This window comes from Macaca nemestrina, chromosome 3, assembly GCF_043159975.1.
Source record: "Macaca nemestrina isolate mMacNem1 chromosome 3, mMacNem.hap1, whole genome shotgun sequence".
Lineage (NCBI taxonomy): Eukaryota > Metazoa > Chordata > Mammalia > Primates > Cercopithecidae > Macaca > Macaca nemestrina.
Window position 1 is genome coordinate 67,632,675 of NC_092127.1, and position 21,521 is coordinate 67,654,195.

General features: G+C 37.9%; 1 long non-coding RNA gene across 3 annotated transcripts in view; it reads right to left on the reverse strand.

The window, feature by feature from the left end:
• Window positions 1-20,489, reverse strand: part of LOC105486145 (uncharacterized) — a 35,333-nt gene extending 14,844 nt beyond the window's left edge. For all 3 annotated transcript variants that reach the window (XR_011621003.1, XR_011621002.1, XR_011621001.1), the window contains exons 1-3: window positions 9,166-20,489; window positions 4,098-4,259; window positions 1,800-1,921 (exon numbers count right to left, since the gene is read on the reverse strand). This is a non-coding gene — a long non-coding RNA (uncharacterized lncRNA). The remainder of the gene's footprint in view (window positions 1-1,799; window positions 1,922-4,097; window positions 4,260-9,165) is intronic.
• Window positions 20,490-21,521: the final 1,032 nt, after the last annotated feature.

Here is a 21,521-nt window from a genome sequence, read left to right on the forward strand (position 1 = left end):
CACCATCAATTCCATTCAATGTGCCTTCCAAGTAATCATCTGAGTCCTTAGGACACATACCAGTTATACCAGTTAAAGTGCCTTTAGTTGTATTTAAAAAAAAAAAAAACACAACTACTCAAACTAGATTAAGCAATAATGAAATTTGCTGGATGACATGATATAACTAGAAACTTAGAAGTAGCATAGGCTCGAGGATGACTTAATGCAGTAGCAAGCCCTATTTCTTTGTGATTCTTGGCTCTGTCTTCCTCTTTGTATCGACTTCATTCTCAAGGACAAAGGGGACCAGGGTAGCCTTAGTGTCTGAGCCTACTGCCCACGCGTGATACATCCAGAAGAGTGAGAAGGTTGCTTCTGCATGCATTCCTGGAATAGGAGGCAAAAAGATACCCCGAACCCCAGCAACATTTCCTCAGTGGCTGAAATGTAGACTCCCATTCTTGAGCCAATCCCTGGCAAGGCGGAGAAAGCTTACCAACCAGGCCCGCCCACTGGGAGTCACTTGGGCTTTCCACGGAGGGGTGTACACCTGAACAAAATTGGGTTGATAGAAATGACAAAAAAGAATGCTGAGCAGGCTATCACCACATCCACTAGAGAGGGATTTCATCTGTGCCTCAGAATAGCTGCCTTCTTTCTGAACTGGTGAAATAGAAAACCTCTCATATACATTGATTAAAATCTTAGATACAGCACTATTACCCATTTTTTAAATAAGCTTTTAGAATCCTACAGTCACAATATTGAGCAAAAGAAGACAGACACAAAAGAAGATATGTACTGTATGATTTCAATTATATAAAGTTCAAAAACACTGTATTGTATTAGAAATAAGAGGAGTAATGACTGAAAAAGGGCATGGAGAGGGATTCTGGGCTAATGTTCTGTTCCTTGATTGATGCTAGTAATGGCAGAAGTTTTATTTGTTAAAATTCATTAAGCTGTACATACATGATTTATGTACTTTTGGAATACGTGGTCTACTTCAACTAAAAAGCTAAAAATAAATAATAGAATTATAGTGCAAAGTATTGTGCAAGCTGTGACAGATATTAAGATTAATAATACACAGTCTCTTCAAGATTCAAGGATGTTGTAGCTGAGCAGAGGAGTCACATAAGTCAATCATCCATTACTACACAGTGTTAGGATATGTTCTATGATGAGGAGCATGAGATCCAAGGTCAAGTAAGACTTCCCAGAAAGGATCACATGTAAGTTGGAACAAGCAAAACGTGTGGGTATGAATTTGCTTAGTGAGGAGTGAGGGGATTGTGCAAATGCACAGAGGTAACAGAGCACCTGAGAATAGTTCAGCATGGCTGGGTCTGAGTGTCTAAGAGGAAGAGGAAACATAGAGGGTAGAGAGGTCAACAGGGGCCTTTTAGGTTATGTTAAGGAGGTGGGCTTTATCCTGAAGGCAAGGGAAAGTCATAAAAGGGGAAGAAGGGGACTACCATGATCCGTCATCAGCCGAGAACACAGCTGGCATTCATAGTGAAGGGGCATCTGTGTGTCTAAGGACTGAAAATAATCTCCATGAAGAGGGTGACAGGCATCAGGGCTTGGCTAAAAGAAATTCATGGGAAGCTAACTGGCCTGTAAGTCAGATGATTTAGACTCTTGCCCACCTTTTCCTACAACTTTGATCTGTACCCTTAGACAAGGTGGAATGGGGAAGGAAAAAAAACACTGTGAACTCTTCTCTAATTTGGCATAAGGACAGGGCAGGCACATCTACTTCAGGTAATTTACTAATCCCATTGACTACATCCCCATGCCATAGCTATTCTCACCAGGGTTTAAGAAGAGAACTCAGCCTTAGAATGACAGAGCTGAGATTCAAACCCAGGACTTCTGGGATCTTGGTGCTCTTCGTGCAGTATTCTGGGGAGGATCAAAATTCCCACATCTTTGTCTGCAAAGGGAAGAATTTGCCCTTGGTTACTTACAAGGTCTTTTCAGTTCCTTCCAAGATTCTATGCTATAATTAGGATGCAAACCCTTCATCCAGAGATTAAATAAGTGTGTTCTTAACACACTTCATCTGCAAATTCTTGGTCATAAATTATGTTCCCCTTTTATTATTTTTTATAAATAAAAGGAGCATAGGCTTTCAGAGGCTTCTTTCTAAATTTTACAGGAAATAAAATGTTACTTTAAGAGTAATTAGGGATCTAGACACTTTTAAAAGCCAGGTCTCTATATGTTAAAAAGCAATATGTAACTGATTTCTATAAGTTGGGAAAAAATGGAAAAATATTACCCCCACTTGACAGAATAATGGCTTTATATAACTACTTAAGCATTGATGTATTGCAATTTTGTCATTAGAGTTGCTTTTAATTACCCCCTTTTTTCCCTAATTCCTATGAACCTCACAAACTCATTCCATCATGAGCTGTCCAATGCAAGATAAAAATGTCATTGCTAGTGTCCTAGCATCCAATGTGATTGGTATTGAGCTTGATATATATTTGTTTACTTTTCTATTGCTGACATCAAATGAATATTCAGTGCAGAATAATCAATGTAATTTGACCTTTTGCTCTCTAGTAAAGGAAATAGCACTGTAACCTAATGGCTATATTCTATATCAACACCTATATCAACGTTTGAAAGATATACACTAAATTTTTAGTAGTAATACCCATGAGGTAGAAGTGGTACTGTGGGAAAAGGGACTTTCATTTTTACTCAAAATACTTTGATTTATTAGAATAATTTTTTAACAATTAAAATGTCTTCATATACTACAAGCGTAATTGTTAAAAGTAAAGAATACCACTTTCCCAGCTTTCAAAATCCTTAAGAAGTAAATCATTCTGAAAATTTGTACAGCCCAATAATGACTGTATCTAATGAAATATTGTAATTAAGTAAACATAGCTATATGTTTTACCACGATTTTTAGCAATAATAATAATGTTTTATGTTGAGAATCCTATTTTTAAGAAAGAATTTCAACTCTGTTGAGAGAAGGGAGTATGATTCTAAAAAATCTATCAGAATATTCTCTGAGTGTGAAGGACAAATGATATCCACAAAACTCCCACATCTAAAGCCAAGACAATCTTCCTGGGTAATAATAGCAATGTCCAAGAGCAGTGAATGCCTAAGGGGAGTAAACTGGGAGTTGTGCAACCAAAACTGCAGTCATGAATCCCACAATTAGATTAAATTTTTACAAGATTTATTGAATGGCCGGCCACATTATGCATTAGGGAAACACAGATGACTAAGATATGGTTCTTTAATACCAAATTGGCAGGCTGATCTCTACCCAAGTAATCTCAATGCTCTACTCTGGTATCAAGGGTAATGATATTAGTGTAAAAAGAGGAAGTAATTAATTCTGCCTCGGAGAGGTGAGGCATGGTGGTTAGGGGAAGTTTTCAGAACAGCTGATCTTCTAGTAGGCTTAAAAGGCAGATAGAATTTCTCTGGGCAGAAAAAAAAGTGTGGAAGTTCATTTATTGGGAGTAGGGGAAGATAGATGTGAAGGCCATTGCACAAACAAATGCATGTAGACAGTAGGTGTGATAATATGAGGTACCAGATTGAACTGGGAGTGCAGTGAGGAAAGGATGCTGAATTAGTGAGAAGCTGCCAGATGGGAATAGGAAAGGTAACTTAGGGTTGAGTTCAATTCTAGCAGCATGGCAGACTAGATACCCTAAATGGTTCTCCACTATAGTGGGCGTGGCAGCGGGTGCCTATAATCCCAGCTACTCAGGAGGCTGAGGCAGGAGAATTGCTTGAACCTGGGGGACGCAGGTTGCCGTGAGCTGAGATTGCACTACTGCACTGCAGCCTGGGTGACAGAACAAGACTCCATCTCAAAAATAAATAAACGAACCCCTGTTCCTTAATAATTATTTTTAAAAATCATGCTTTTTAAAGAATTGTTGAGCACAAAAAGAAGAGAAATAGCTTAGGGCTAGCTCTTGCCTCCAAACCAAAACAAAAACATTGAGTTGAAATGGAAATGGTAAGAAGCCTTCACTAATCTGAGGAGCAACACCTGTACCAGCACTGGGACAAGAATACTACACCTAAATCTCATGCCAATCCCAATCCCTAGGTGAATTTACCCTGAGATTTCAACATTTACAACTGGATTCTCAGAAGGGCTAATGTCTTTCCAGATCAGCACAGCCTCCTTGTTCCCAGCAGAAGAAAATCCAAATCTTCTCTGAAGTAATTTCACTTTAGGCCCTTAGAATTTTCACAGACTACATTCAATCTGAAACAAACTCACAATAAAAATAATTTTAAAATAAACTATCAAATACACAAAGGAAAATCTACCTTTGTGAGTAAATAGAAATAAGCAATAAATACAGAGATCTTCAAAACTTTTAATATTGTAATTAGTAATTATATAAAATTACTATTCCTCAGATAATCTTAGCAGTAAAAGGTAAAATTTTTTAAATGAGCAAAAACCATAGACTTTCAAAAGTGACAAGACAGGTTTGAAAAATAATCAAGTAGAACATTTAGAAATAAAAAAAAAATTGTTTAAAATAAAAACTTAATTGAATGTTAAATGACCAATAAAAACAGAGAGGGAATTACCTTATTCTCCTTTTTCATGGCATTTACTTGCCTTTTTTGTGGCATTTATCACCTTCTACATTCCACGTAATTTGCTTACTATATTTATCATTTATTGTCTGTTTCTTAATTTCATCTCTTCAAATGTAAGCGCCTCCTGGGCAGGGATGCATTTATTTTGTTCCCTGAGGTACTCAACTGCCCAAAACAGTGTTTACCATTAGTAAGTGCTAAATAAATATTTGCTGAATAAATGAATGGAACTGTCCAGAATGTAGCAAGGAAGTATTAGGAGATGAAAAATATTAAAGAGGTATTAAGGAGCACAGAGAATAAAATGAGAAGGTTAAACAAACATCTAATCGAAATTCCAGATAAAGAGAAATACTATTCTCCAAGAGAAATGGCTAATAATTTTTCATCACTGATGAAAAACATGAAGACATAAACATAAGGATATTTACTTGCTTTGTTCTCACAAGACTGTCCTCAGGAGCAAAGTACTCTTTGAAGATTGTCAGAGAATAAGGAAGCCAGGGTTATTAAAAGGAACTTGTCCTCATTCCCTGTCACCTTACTTTGATGAATTTCGGACATTCAAGTTGGGCTAAATGCTTTGATCTTAAAAGAAATAGTTTAAGATGGGAAAAGACATGAAGCCCACTGATGATTTACCCTGTCTTGATTAAAGGTCAGATTGAATTATATCACTGGGTTTTCCAGGTCTCCAGTTTGTAGAAAGCAAATGGTGGGATTCTCAGCCCCCATAATCGTGTTAGCCTATTTCTCATAATAAATCTCTTCATGGCCGGGCACGGTGGCTCACACCTGTAATCCCAGCACTTGGGGAGGCTGAGGCGGGTGGATCATCTGAGGTCAGGAGTTCAAGACCAGCCTAGCCAATATGGTGAAAACCTGTGTCTACTAAATATACAAAAAAATTAGCCAGGCGTGGTGGCAGGTACCTGTAATCCCAGCTACTCAGGAGGCTGAGGCAGGAGAATTGCTTGAACCTGGGAGACGGAGGTTGCAGTCAGCTGAGATTGTGCTACTGCACTGCAGCCTAGGTGACAGAACAAGACTCCATCTCAAAAATAAATAAATAAGTAAATAAATCTATCTCTTCATAATAAATCTCCTTTATACATGTGTATGTGTCTGTGTGTGCGCGCGCGCGCGTGCGCGCATGTGTATGTGTGTGCATATATACATTTACATAAAGAAGAATTTCTAGCTTAGGTAGAGAAAGGTGCAGGTGCTCAATAAATATTATTTAATGTAAAGAGTAAATTCACTTAAATGATAAATTTGTATGTTTAAACAGGCTTATAATTAGGTAAAAGTGAGCATAATGTTATGAAGTCATGTATCTTTTACTGGTTCTCTTTCTCTGGAGAACCCTAATACAAGTAGGTATATAAGGTTTTTTTTTTATGATGCTTCATAATTTACATATACTTTATATATGTCTACTTTTTATGTCAAATATTACATAAAAGAAAAAGTCCCTTAAATTTTGCAAATATTGGATATACAGAATCATATATAAAGCTCAAGTTAGATGATACACGTGAAATCATTTCAAGCATCATAAAGATTATTATTCTTTTTTAATATACGAATATTTTTCCTAATAAAGCTCTAAGCTCTTGAGAAAAGAGACTGTTTATATTATTATGTATCTATGGTACATACTGAATCACATCTTTATTTGAATTGAAATATTAAAAATAAAAGAGAAAAGAAAAATAACTTTTTTATATTCAGGGGTCAGGAAGTCATTCAGGGATTATAGAAGAAGGATAGCATCTGGTCTGGATGTAAAAGATGACTCTGGTAGCAGAAAATGTAATGAAGTGAAAGTTGGGGAGAAGAAGAAACCCGGACACTGAACACCAGGAGAACAGTGGAAAACTGCTGCAAGAACATGGGCTGGGGATCATGAATACCTGAACTGGGAAGGAGGCAGTGGGAATAGAAGAAAGGGTGGTTCAGAGGTGCAACTGATGGGAGCTGGGGAGAGACTGAAGGGGAGGAGAGCGGTTTCTCATTCAGCAACTGGGAAGATACTGAAGAAGAAAAGCAGATAGATGGGCAAGTTTGTGAGGGAATTAGTCAACCATGTGACATGGGGGAAGTCAGCTTCTTCATAGCTCATTATTCTTCTCATATGTAATATGAGGGTGCTGGGCAAGGTACTCTCTTAGGATTCCAACTCTAATATTCTGACTCTAGACAGCAGAATGCTTTTCCTCCCAAGTCATTCAATGAACGCTATTGTGTTTATTCCTCTCATCACTGTGAGGAAGGGAGAAGCCTTGGAAAGATCACAGTTTCCTTTACCTCTTCTTGTTATCTTCTGGGAATTTAGAGCGTGAGAAATTATTCAGAACTTTAAAATTTTCAGGTAAAAATGTAACATCAAGAATATTCATTTGACACAGTGGGCATGTGAAAAAAAAAAAAAGAAAAAGAAAATATTCAGTTGTCCAAATGTAGTCAAGAAAAAACAATTGCCATATCTTTTTAAAAAATCCTAAATTTACTTCAGAATGTACTGACTAATTAATAATATAAACAGTGACCAGTGACTCCTGGAAAGGTAGGGGGCATTACTTAGGGGAATACTTACATTTATTCTGTCAGTAATTTGATTAGCAGAATTTCTACCTTCAGGTAGAAAAACGTACAGATGCTCAATAAATATTATTTAATGTAAGTGGTAAATTCACTTAAATGAGAAACTTGTATGTTTTAACAGGCTTATAACTATGCAAGAATGAGTATGATGTTATGAAGTTATCCTTTAATAAAGGTTTTTTTTCAGAGAAATAATTTTCTGATATTATGGAAAAATAGTGATGTAAATTTTTTACACTAAATGTATTACTTGAATAAAGTATTCATTTGTTAGAATATACTTATTTTATTTTAAACAAATTATTTTTTAGTTTTTAAAGGAGCTGTTGAAGAGGTCTCTTTCAATTAGGAGGCTATTGTTGTTTTGCTTTGAGCAGCCATATTTGTTTTGTCCCAGAGAACATGGCTTATCAACCTCTTTATTTGTTAATTGATAAGAAAAGAGTCCCTCACTCTCCAGCAGCAGCTGTAGAAATCTAATTTCAAACATATCTATGCAAATTATTAAAAGGAAGGAAGGAAGGAAGGGAGGGAGGGAAAAAGGGGAGAGAAAAAAGACAATTTTTACAGTGGAAGAAAAGGAAAGAGGGAAGGAAGGGAGAGAGGAAAGGAGGGAGGGATCAATAATAAGGAGAAAAAAATTAAAATTTTCATTAGATAAATATAATTCACAAGTGCTATGGAGAAATAATTATCCCCGCATCATTCTCACTTATCAGGCATGAAGAAATGTCATTAAGACCCTGTTATCACTTTTATTGTACCACTTTTAAAATTTATCCTGTGCTTACGTCCCCTCTGTGGGAAAATACATATTCTCACACATGGTTTTGAAAATCACTCTGGAAGGAAATGTGGGAAAATCTATATGGTGTGACAGAAGAATATGATTCAACAATTATTTGTGTTACCTACCCATAGATAACATTCAGGGAAACTTAAACCATCAGTTTCTGTTATTATAGGCTTAAAAATACTATTTGTCTTAATGGTGCTAAGTAGCATATTGCTTTCCAGTAGAATTAGCCTCATTGAATGACAATAATTCATTCCGAGTGTTTCCCATGGGAGGAATTAACAAACATGGTTAAGTACTGAGGGGGAAAAATAAAGTTAGGATCCTTATTTGAAATATATTTAAATACCTTTGGTTCTATCCTCTTTATTTTGCCACCTCACTGACTGGCATGCAGCACCGTGCTTTGGTGCTAGTACATTTATTTCTATGTATCTCTCAAAAAAATAGCCATTGACTAAATGACTGATTAGCTTACTATACTCTCCTTTCTATCGCTTAGAAAACATATTAAGAGCTCCACAGTAAAAAGACGTGTCTTTTTTTTCCCCTTCTCCATCTTTTATTCCACATCAGGAATTAGGGAAGGAAGAAAGTTTTATAGCCTACATCTAAATAAAAATCTCAGACAAAGGGTAGGACTTGAAATGATAAGTGTATACTCCTGCACTCAGGGAACTAGGAGGCTTCCTTTACTAAATGACACTGAAATTAAACTCAAGAAAAGGATTTTTCACTAATGATGAGGTCACCAGTGAAAAACACCAGGGTTTTGCATAAATAGGAAAGAAAAAAGCATGGATTGGTTAGATTGGTATTTTATCAGATTTAACACAAGAATGTTAAACAGAGAGTAAGCGACCCTCTAGCAGTAAGTGCCCCTATAATCAATCATATGTCACGTATCACCTTTCAATTCCTGGATTTACTTCTTTGAACTTTATTGATTTTTTTTTTTTAGCATTTTATATTTTTTTACATCCAATTCTTCTAAAACTGGAATCTGGAAGCTCTTTGAATGCAGGTAAAATTGTTTTAAAAATGTCTTCCTACAGTGTCTTACACTAGTCTGACATTCAATAAATATTGGCTGATTTGGATAATGAAATTAAATAAAACCATTTAAATTTGAGCAATTAGGTTAAAAAGGTTTTTTTTCTACTTACTGAGGTAGCAGATGGTCAGTGCAGAAACTCTGAAAAACATAGAAAAAACTAAAGAAAAATTTAAGAGTCATAAAAAATCCTAAATGCCTTCTCCCACTTCCTGCCCCCAGGAATAAGTGTTTTTGTAGCATTTTTGCTATGTTGGTTTGATGAAAAAATACAGCATATAGCTATACATAAAAGTTCCATAGCTCACAATTTTTGTGTAATAGATATCATGAACTTTTCCCCACGTCAATATTCTTTTCTAACATGACTTTTGTGTCAGTTAGGTATTCCATTGCATGAAAACACCATAAATCCTAGTGAACACCAAGATCTTATTGTTTGTAATTTTGTCTATTATAAATTATTCTACTGTGAATATCATATCAAAAAATAGCGATTTATAATTAATCAAATATTTGGTTGAGCTCTTATTAGGGAGGATGTTTGACAAAGACAGAATGGAATTAAATGGGTTTGTACAATTTTGTATTGCATATTTTACATATTGACATAGAAAAAAATCACTAATCTCTTCAGTTTTAAAGTGTGGCTAAGAAATAAGATACTGAGATTTTATAGGAAAAAATTATTGTCTTTTTTCTTAGAGTATAAAATAATTATAGAAAATGAAGGCCTTAAACCATTTAACAATGGCAAAAATAAAAGGCTTAACATTTATTTTCTTCATCATTTATCATATATTAGTGAGTTACTAAAAAGAAATACGGGGAAGAATTTTTGCTAATTCAGTAAAGTTTGAAGGCCGTGCATGCTAGATAAATGACATAAATACATTCTTAATACACTGATAATGATTATTGATCAGTCTCAGTCTCAGTCTTAACTTGTGTCAGATGCAAAAAGCTATGTGGCTTTTTAAAAAAACTCTAAAATTCTAAATTATAACCTATTTACTTAATTATAAAACATGACACTGCCAAAATCTGTCCCTTAACTGAATCAGTTTTTTTTTTAATAATTCTATTACCAAGACAAATGATAACAAAAACTAAAAACAAAAATCTCAGAATATGCCATTTAAAGGAATCAGTTCAAGGACTACTTATTTGTATTCCTTTTCATTGGTTAGGCATCCTAGTGACCTTTTTTTTAAATCCAAAAACTTTTATAGGAGGTAATATATCAGATTACTAATTTTTTTTTTTTTTTTTTTTTTTTTTTTGAGACAGAGTTTCACTCTCGTCATCCAGGCTGGAGTGCAATGCACCATCTTGGCTCACTGCAACCTCCACCCCCAGGGTTCAAGTGATTCTCCTGTCTCAGCCTCCTGAGTAGCTGGGAATACAGGCGCCCGCCACCATGCCCAACTAATTTTTTTTTCATATTTTTAGTAGAGATGGGGCTTCACCAGGCTGGTCTCAAACTCCTGACTTCAGGTGATCTGCCCGCCTCAGCCTCCCAAAGTACTAGGATTACAGGCCAGATTATTCATTTAAAAAAGGTTTTAAGGAAAGGATTATTACTAAGATTATCTACCTCTTATCCAATTTAATCCCTTGCTCCCAAAGTAGGTTTATACCTTAAATATGGGCTAAAAAATGTCAGTAATTTAAAAAAAATAGCAATGGGAAAAGAAACAAAATGGATTTGGGCCATAGGATGGAGATTCACAAAGAGTATATGACTTCTGCTCTGAAGAAGTCATAATGTTCTCAGAACTAAAATCTTCAGTCTAGCCCTGTAAGCACATTCAGTTATTGTTTACCAAGAACATAAAGACTATCAAGGTTAAGGAGAATGGCATATAGATAAAATACATTTAGGAAGTACCCAGGTCCATGCCATCAGCATCACTCCCACCCCTACTACCACCTTTATCAGTTTACATTGTTACCTATAACAAAAAAAAACTCTAGTCAAAATTAAATTCTCCAAGAATCTATTGAGTGGTAGTCCCTATCCCCAAGAGTAACACCCTGAAGGGAAAATAATTTATAAAAACAATAGTGATTGCTCATAAATAATATATATTTCAGTGTATATTTTTCTGTCACCTCATAGAGTTAATCCATATTGTTATCCTTTCTTGAAACAAGGTATAACTTCACATATTTCTATTCACCCCCATCCCCTGCTACCTTCTGTGTTATGATGGCCAGCCAGCATAAGAACCCTCTTGACATTCTTGGTCCTGATTTAATGTGGGGCAAGACAGTGCCATTGTGTGTTTTCCTTCAGGCTCATCCAGCTGCACAAGTAGAAGCATGGCTGAGTAGAGTTGGTTTTGCCAAGTGAACATAAGAAAGGGAGAGGGAGCAAGGCGGTTGAGCGCATTATGCAGGGAATCATTATGATGATGGTCATGGGTTTCAAGCTGGGTAAGTAGGCATCGGAATAAACAAAAAAGAGTAGATCAATGGATTAGAGGTTCTGAAAAGATGGAAGGATTGCTAGAATTGTGCTAATACAGGGAGTGACCTGCAACTACAGGAGGTGGTAAGGTCAGAGAGTAAGGTGCATGAAATTAAGATTATGGAAGGGTTTTAGTCGGTTGTTGTGACAACTTCTAGGGTGTGATCATGCGTAATGGTTGAGGTAGGGTGTAGGACAAGATACAAAGGAATTCAAGAAACTGAGACGCCAGGGTGTTAGAAAGATCATCTATGTATACGCTGAATCTTCAAAAATTAATATAGAAAATGTGCAGAAGAGAGTGATAATGAGTCAGGAGCTAAAGTCACAGAGAAATTAGGTGGGGCTCAGGGACAGAGAGATAATTGCAACAACAAGGTTAGCTGGTAATATCATTTGATGAAATTACATTCAAAGTTGGGGGAAAAGGAGGGAGAATGGTCTGAAGCAGAAAAAAAGAAAAAAGAAAAAAGATCAAAGAGACCTACAGTCATTCCAGGCCCATAAATATAGAAAGATGTATCAGAAAAAGCAGCCCTGACTTGAGAAGATTGTAAGGGAAGAAGCATCCTCAGGCAACCAGGTTTTCTGCAGAGTAAGAAGGTAAAGGAAACTTTCCTTCAGAAAAGAGGTTGAACGTGTAGCAGATTTTGCTGAGGAAGCATCTTGAATTCCAGAAGAAACAAAGGAAAGGAGTTCAAGAGTTTGATAAAGAATATGTGGGCCAGGTGTGGTGGCTCACACCTGTAATCCCAGCACTTTGGGAGGCCGAGGTGGGTGGATCATGAGGTCAGGAGTCTGAGACCAGCCTGGCCAATATGGTGAAACCCCATCTCTACCAAAAAGCTAAAATTAGCCAGGCATGGTGGCATGTACCTGTAGTCCCAGCTACTCAGGAGACTGAAGCAGAAGAATCACTTGAACCCAGGAGGCAGAGGTTGGAGGTTGCCTTGAGCCGAGATTGTGCCACTGCACTCCAGCCTGGGTGACAAAGTGAGACTCCATCTAAAAAAAAAAAAAGAATATGTGGGAGATGGGGTTAGAAGTAGAAATGGGCAGATCTGATGGGAGAGGAGAGGTGGCCTGGAGTTGGGAGCTTTTACAGTGAGTCTTATAAACATGTAGGTAAAGGGCCTCATATGGTTTGGCTGTGCCCCCACTCAATCTCATCTTGAATTGTAGCTCCCATAATTCCCACGTGTTGTGTGAGGAAGCAGGTGGGAGATAATTAAATTGTGAGGGCAGTTCCTCCATACTGTTCTCATAGTAGTGAATAAGTCTCATGAGATCTGATGGTTTTATAAGGAGAAACCCCTTTCACTTGGCTCTCATTCTCTCTCGTCTGCCACCATGTAAGACATGCCTTTTGCCTTCTTCCATGATTGTGAGGCCTCCCTAGCCATGTGGAACTGTGAGTCCATTAAACCTCTTTTTCTTTGTAAATTGCCCAGTCTCGGGTATGTCTTTATCAGCAGCATGAAAATGGACTAATACAGGGCCTAACAAAGACAGTCCTGGTGGACTCAAAGCAGACAATAGGGTCATGGGAAGGCTGGAACTGCTGAGTGTAGGGAAAGGAGATATTAAGGATATTCACGTTCCTTCATGACCTCAGCAGCTAGAAACAAGAAGGCAGCTGTGACAAAAGGTATCTCCAAGGTTGCCTTTTTTTTTTTTTTTTTTTTTTAAGAGATGGAGTCTCACTCTGTCGCCCAGGCTGCAGTGCAGTGACGCAATCTCGGCTCACTACAACTTCCGCCTCCCTTGTGCTAGCAATTCTCCTGCCTCAGCCTCCCGAGCAGCTGGGATTACAGGAACACGCTGCCATGCCTGGCTAATTTTCTGTATTTTCAGTAGAGACGAGGTTTCACTGTGTTGCCCAGGCTACTCTCGAACTCCTGAGCACAGGCCATTCACCCGCCTCGACCTCTCAAAGTGCTAGGATTACTGGCATGAGCCACCGAGCCTGGCCCTCCAAGGTTTCTTGACACTTGTTCATGAGGTCATGTGACCAGGGGGACGTGTCTTGTCCAGTGTGTACTTGATTCACTCTTGATTCCTGCTGGTTAGGGCTGCTGATGGGAATTTAAAAACATCCTCCTCATACAGCAATGTTAGTGCACAAATAAACAAAGTGTGCATATACTATGACTCAAAAATTTTAGGGATTTTCTGGAAAATATTCCCATGTGGCAATCAATTTACAAACAAATTAAATAATGAATGGTTAAATACACCATAGTATATCCGTATTATAAAATGAGGAAGATACATTGTTAAGCGAAAATAAAAATAAGTTGCAGAACAGTAAGTATAGTATAGTTTCATTTATGTATTTTTAAAAGCAACATAAAATCCTATACTTGCATAGCATATCTAACAAACGCTTCTTAGAAACTTACTACATGTTAGGCGCTGTAGTTGCTTTACGTATGAATTCACTTAATCAGCTAGGTACTATTATTCTTGCTGTTGTATAGATGAGGAAACTGACCCAGCAAGGATAAATAATTCACCTCGAACCCCAAAGCTATTAAAAGGCAGACCCAAATTCTGTTCTAGGTAGCCTGGCTCCAGGAGCTCTGCTTTTAAACATGTAAAATTGGCTATTACAGACACATATTGAAAAAAGCCTGAAAAAAATACGCCCCAAACTCTTAACTACAATTATTTCTGAGGGGGAGAGTAGGATTGAAGGAGGTAAAAGGTAAAGAATATTGTTAGTTTTTACTTTCACTACTTCATGCTTATTCAAACTTTTGATAATTAGAATATATTCACTTGGATAGTTCTGGTCTTACTTCCTTAAAAAAAATTCAGTGTGGTTCCAGTCTGTACCAGGTTTGTGCTCAAGGTACGATGGCAGCATTATTTAAAAAGTGAAAAGAGTAGGGACGAACTTGCCTCGAGGAAGGAAACTTCAAGGAGGAGATTTTGAGTCTTGAAGGATGAAGAGCTTTCTAGGTAGACATTCATGGAAGGGCACATGGTTGGTGTTCTTTATTATTATTATTATTACTACTATTATTATGATGACGATGATGACAGAGTCTTGCTCTGTTGCCCAGGCTGGAGTGCAGTGGTGCGATCTTGGCTGACTACAACCTCTGCTTCCAGGTTCAAGAGATTCTCCTGCCTCAGCCTCCCCAGCAGCTAGGATTAGAAGTGTGTGCCACCACACCCAGCTAATTTTTGTATTTTCAGTAGATATAGGGTTTTGCCATGTTGGCCAGGCTGGTCTTGAACTCCCGACCTAAGGTGATCTGGCAGTCTCAGCCTCCCAAAGTGCTGGGATCACCGGCTTGAGCCATGGTGCCTGACCTACAGTTGGTATTCAACAAGTTTTTTTTTTTTTTTTTTTTTTTTTTTGAGACGGAGTCTCACTTCTGTCGCCCGGGCTGGAGTACAGTGGCCGGATCTCAGCTCACTGCAAGCTCCGCCTCCCGGGTTTACGTCATTCTCCTGCCTCAGCCTCCCGAGTAGCTGGGACTATAGGCGCCCGCCACCTCGCCCGGCTAGTTTTTTGTATTTTTTTAGTAGAGACGGGGTTTCACTGTGTTAGCCAGGATGGTCTTGATCTCCTGGCCTCGTGATCCGCCCGTCTCGGCCTCCCAAAGTGCTGGGATTACAGGCTTGAGCCACCGCGCCCGGCCTCAACAAGTTTTTTGAATGAATGGATTCTAGATAGAAGGAACACATATACAAAGTCTCAAAGGAAAGGTAGCAGGAGTCAAAGCTAGAGAGATAGGCAAGGGCCAGATCACGAAAGGCCTTATGTGTTAAGTAAAGGACATTATCTGGAAGCAATGAGGAGACATTGAAGGGTATAAGTGGGGGAAGATCATATATATTTGGGTTTATTTTAGGTTTCCAGGGCATTATCTTACAGGTGCTTACTGCACATTAAGTGGAGGGATAGTAGAAGAGCATAATCACTGCTGCTACTAATGAAGATGATGAATAAAGCATGTGTACTGTAATTATGGAAAATAAAGCATGTGTACTGTAATTATGACTGTGACAAATCATCTACTATCTTATATTTTCTGTATTTAAGATTATTTCATTCATGGCCACATTACTTTTTTTTTTTTTTTTTTTTTGGAGAGAAATGTTTTGCTCTGGCCTCAAGCAATCCTCTCTTCTGCCTCTCAATGTACTGAGATTACAGGTGTGAGCCACCATGCCCAGCCCTATCTTGAGATTTTTTTATATTCTTAGGTACTGGTAATTTTTTTCCTGCTTTTGACTGAATTGTATATTTTGCATTTATATAAAAGTATATTCTGAAAGATCTAAAGTCATGAATAAAATCTTCTTATATGTGTTCCCAAAAAGTCATCCTAGCTAAGCAATTCTATTTTTTCCCTATAACATTTCCAACCCATAAATCCTTACTGCACCCTTGCTGCCTGTTTTGAGCTTTTACTATTCCTCCTAAATCAATTGAATTTCTGGATATTGAGTTTTTGCTGAACTATCTCCAAAGGTGTCTTTGTTTTATTTATATTTTAATATATTTGGCTACAGTATGCATTATATTTCTAGCCAAGGATGAGCTGATTATTTTTAAATAAGATATTATTGGTGGCATAGGCCCTTCAATGCATTTTTGGTAAAAATCCACCTGTGATTCACTCAGCTGACTTTACATGAAAATTGGAGCCATTTATGGTTTGGTAGCCTGCCATCTTCTTTCTGATGTGTGAGAAGCCTCTCTTTCCTTTGGGATTTCAGAATTTTAAGCTGCTAGGTAAACGGCTGAGTGAGGGAAAAGTCCTCATAAAGCAAACAAAACATCCTAAAGCAATGACTTCTTTTTGTTGCTCAGTAGCCAAGATTAATGTACAACTTTTAGAAGAAATACTTTAGTGTGCAGGAATTGTTTGATGTAGATACTAAGTCTTTTATTATTTTTCCTGGGCTCTACAGAAAATGTCAGCCTTCAGAGGGTGCCAGAAAATTCCATTGGACAGAGCTCCTTTTGCAGAATAAATCACCTTTAAGCCAAGATTCAAAGCTTTCACTTTCCATTATATTTTAGAACATTCTCCTGTTTGGTAGTCAAGCCTAAATCTATTGAACGCAAAGAGGTATAACCTGTCTCTTTTTGGTTCACAACAATATAGATCTTTATTATGCCTTCTATCCCCATCCCCAACTCATAATTATAACAGAGGTTCTGACTGGTTGTATCCAAGACTTGAACTTAAAAGGCATACATTTTCAATAGGGACTGTATTGTTTACTGAATTTTTATATTTTACACATTGATGTAGTTTGAATGTATGTCCCTGCTCAAATCTCATGTTGAAATGTAATCCCAATCTTGGAAGTACGGCCCAGTGGGAGGTGTTTGGATCATGGGTCCCTCAGGAATGGCTTGGGCCATCCCCTTGGTGTTAAGTGAGCTCCCACTCTGAGTTCACACAAGATCTGGTGGTTTAAAGGTGTGTGGCACCTCCCACCAACCCTCCCTTCTCCTTCTCTCCCTCTTTGTTTCTCCTGCTTTTGCCATGTGACCTGCCTGCTCCCCTTTCACTTTCCACCATGATTGTGAGCTTCCTGAGGCCTCCCTAAAAGTTGAGCAGAAACCAGCACCATGCTTCCTGTAAAACCTGCAGAACTGTGAGCCAATTAAACCTCTCTTTTTTTTTTTTATACACTACCCAGTCTCAGGTATTTCTTTATAACAATGCAAGAACAGCCTAATACACATGTCCAGTTGGACTTTTCCACTTCTCGCAGACATACACAATGTTGGACATCAATGCCTTCCAGGAACCCTCAAGGACATCACTTAAAGTCCCCCTTTGAGTGCTTATCTCATCACTAAGATATACAACAACCTTCTTTCTAAGGGTATTTACTCACAGACTTGACTCATTGATTAAGATGTAAGCCACACTATGAAATTTTTTTCCTGGCATCCAAATCTCTTTTAAGAAATGACTTATAGAAAAGAAAAAGAAAAGTAAATAAAAAAGAAAAAATAGAATTTATTAGAGTAAAAAATAATCTATAGAGGTAAATGAATCATGTTCTTAAAAACTGTTTAGTTATGAAAACATTAATGTATATGTATGAATATTTAGTCAGGATTGTGCAAAGGATTCAAACATAAAGTGATCAGACTGGATGTCCTTTAAAATGTTTCAACCCCACACAGTTCATAATTTTCTGGACAGTACAATCTCCTCCCTTTCCTTTATCCCTAAAATCTTTAAAGACATTATAATAATCATAATGTCATATCAAAAGGATTAACAGTTGAATTACATGTTTCTATGTTGCCATGTGAATATCTTGTAATTTTAATTATTTAACCAAAATTTGCATTAAAATGAGGCCATTGAGCATCTTATGTGGGTATTTCATACATTTTCAAGATAATTTACTCCAGGTGAATATGGGGAATCTTGCATGATACCAGTACACCAGTGGCATGCCAGGTGAATATCGGGAGAAAAGATAACTTTTTAATTTTTTTGTCTTCTTTATTTCTCTTTGCTTTTGCTTTATCTTAACACTATTGCCTAAAGTTAAGAGTTACAGGATAAAGTAGTTACATTTGAAGATTAGAGCTGGACAATGGGAGGTAGAAAGGGCATGGTTTATGTCAATGGGAAAACAGTGTCCTTTATATATACAGAGCGTTTAAGTGAGTTTCACCCTCACTTCTCGAAATTCGTATCTGGTTAGACTAAGGGCATCAGTAAGTCAGGTCTTTCTGCAATCAGTGGTGGTGAGTAGATATTTCTGCTTTTAAACGAAACAAAGTTAAAGTGGTTAACCACTAATCTGGTAATATGGACACTAACAACCTCATCCTAAGTCCATTATTAGAAATTCAGAACTTAGCATGGGGTTGCATTTGGAACCTGTAAGAGGTGTGCATGTAGCACAGAATAAATTTGACATAAAAGAAAGGGGAAAGTAAAGAGAATTACATTTACATTTTTAATTAACATTTTAAATATGTCTTAAGAATTCAGCCTGGGTAGGATAACTATAAATAAGAAACTATTGTCTCTCATTCAATTGAAGGCAAAAGTACCATGACTGGAAAGACTGACCTACTCTATTTTCCCAATTTCTCTTTCTGACAGGTGACTTATATGACCCATTTCTGCCAGTTTCCATATTATAAGTGATTGGTATTCTTTTTCTCCCTGAAGGAAAGACAAATATAACTTTGAAGAACATGTCTTTAAATAGTTTTTGGAAGAGGGTCGGCAGGAATCATTGGGATTAGGATGAAGTGGAATTGTTCTTAACCTTGCCAAAAATAGAGGCTAGACAGATTTGACTTCTGTGTGTTCACACAGAGAGAGATTGAGGAAATGAACACTAAGTCTTCATGCCCACTTTCCTCAAATCTCCAAACACAATAGCATTCTAAGCCTTGAGCTGCAATTTAGAGTCAAGTCATTCTTCAGATTGTCAATAAAAAACTACAAGCACTCATCAAGTCTGTATCTTACATTGATTCCCTCTGGGACTGATTTCATATCAAAAATTGTATTAGCAGGTATGTAAGGAGTACTTGATCATAGAAAAATTGATTAATAATACACTTAGTCACATAGGAAGGTTATTACAACCCCTTTAACATACTAATTTACTCTTGGAGATCGAGCTGGAGAGAGCTGTGAATTTCCCATCTATAAAATGTAATTTTTTTTATTTTTTTAATTTTTTTTGAGACAGGGTCTCACTCTGTTACCCAGGCTGGAGTGCAGTGGCACAATCTTGGCTCACTGCAGCCTTGACAGCCCAGGCTCAGGTGATCCTCCCACCTCAGCTTCCTGAGGGGCTGAGATTACAGGCACGAGCCATGCCATGTCACTGTGCCGGCTAATTTTTTTATTTTTTATTTTTTGTAGAGACAGGGTCTCACTATGTTGCTCAGTCTGGTCTTGAACTCTTGAACTTAAGAGATCCACCCACCTTGGCCTCCCAAAGTGCTGGGATTGCAAACGTGAGCCACCGTGCCTGGCTTATAAACTGTAATAATTGTTAAGAACTATGAAGGATCTGAAATTTTACCCTACTGGCAAGCTAACAAGGTAGTTAGCCACAGTTTCATGAATGCTGGCAGAAGGCACAAAACTCCCCGGCCAGACGCAAAGGACAGTTTATTACTCATAGCAATAGCAGTATCCAGAGTGCCAGTATTTGTGCCAGTTCCCTGAGTCTCAATTCCCACAGAGTGACTTGGAGAGGGGCAGATGATACCTGCACATGCAGTGGGTTGCATTACAAGAGAAGAACCTGGAGCTTAGGTAACCTGAATCTTTTATAACAGTCAGTAAGCATGCTTGACCTTTGCCCCAAGGAGAGCGTTATCTTTATTACACAGAACGGTACACATACTAGCTCTTTGCTGTTTGCCATATAAACATCCTTGAAAAGATATTCCAGAACAAAGGTAACCATTGCCTCTGCTTTCAAGATGTATAGAAACATGAGGCACTCATGAGAATTGTCTCCCCAAAATAATAAATTTCTGTCTCTATTTGCTCAAGATTGAAACTATACATAAATCCCTTAGCTTTGCCCCTTAGCCCATTTTCCACTCCCTCCTCAAATTGGGAGCCCATCTTGACAATGCTATTGGTAGATGTTAATGGGGTAGGGGCGGGGCAAATTCAAAATGGAAGAAAATTATAACTTTTAGTAATGGGTAAGATGAAAGTGGGCCAGGCGCAGTGGCTCATGCCTGTAATCCCAGCAGTTTGGGAGGCCGAGTGGATCATGAAGTCAGGAGATCGAGATGATCCTGGCTAACATGGTGAAACCCCGTCTTTACTAAAAATACAAAAATATTAGCCGGGTGTGGTGGCGGGCACCTGTAGTCTCAGCTACTCAGGAAGCTGAGGCAGGAGAATTGCTTGAACCCAGGAGGCGAAGGTTGCAGTGAGCCGAGATTGCGCCACCGCGGTCCAGCCTGGGTGACAGAACGAGACTCCATCTCAAAAAAAAAAAAAAAAAAAAAAGTCAGAAACCCGACAGGGGAGTTGTAGGCAGCTCCTCGCATCTTCCCTCCCCCTAAAAGCATCTTCCTTTCACTTCACTTTAATACACAGCTGGTAATTCCACTAAATGGACAGTTATTGTTGTTTTTGAAAAATGTAAATCCCTTGGAGCATTAAGGACTTTTAGGGGCTCACACACATTAGTACAAACTTGTGTAAAATACTTTCCCTTTAACAGCCAACTGAGACTGACTGCCCTGAAGGAATAGCAGTTTTGACTGGCAGGGAATAGAAAGGTCATTGAGAAGCATGCAGCCCTTTCTGGGTAATGGCAGACCAGAGATAAGATCCTGGAAGAATTAAAACAATACGATGTCACTGAGCTCATAGGTGCCCTGAAACATGGCATTATAAGGTAGACAAAGATGTAGAGAAAGAGTGGAGAGATGCCAAAGAAAGGTTTTGCCCATTCTCAAATTTTACTTGGGGTTGGCACTATACCCAAAGCAGCAGAAGAAAAGTCTCTCCCTCCCCCTCCTCACTATGGGATCTCTTCATTTCACAAATAGTTATGGAATGGCTTCTGTTTCAACTGCCACTGCTGTTCCAACTGCCACTGCTGTTATTACTACTTACCATTTATTGAACACTTGCTATGTTGCCAGCTTTATGATTACACTGGTGTGACAATGTCAAATAAGACACTGTCCCTGCCGCTAGAAGAACTGATAGCCCAGTTGTACAACTTAGCAAATACTATTATTATAGAACGGCGTCTAAATCAGATAGGGTAGATCCTTGCTTTAGGAAACAGACTTCTGATTTCTATTGTTAGTTCTATAATTCACATAGTGAACTAATAGTAGCTAATACTAGTGCCTACTATATGCCAGGTACAGTTTTAAGTGCCATTAACACAGAATCCTTATAACAGCCCTATGAAGTAGGTACAACGACTATATCTTCATTTTACTGAGGAAAAAACTGAGGCTTGGAGAGGTTAAGCAGCTTTCTCAA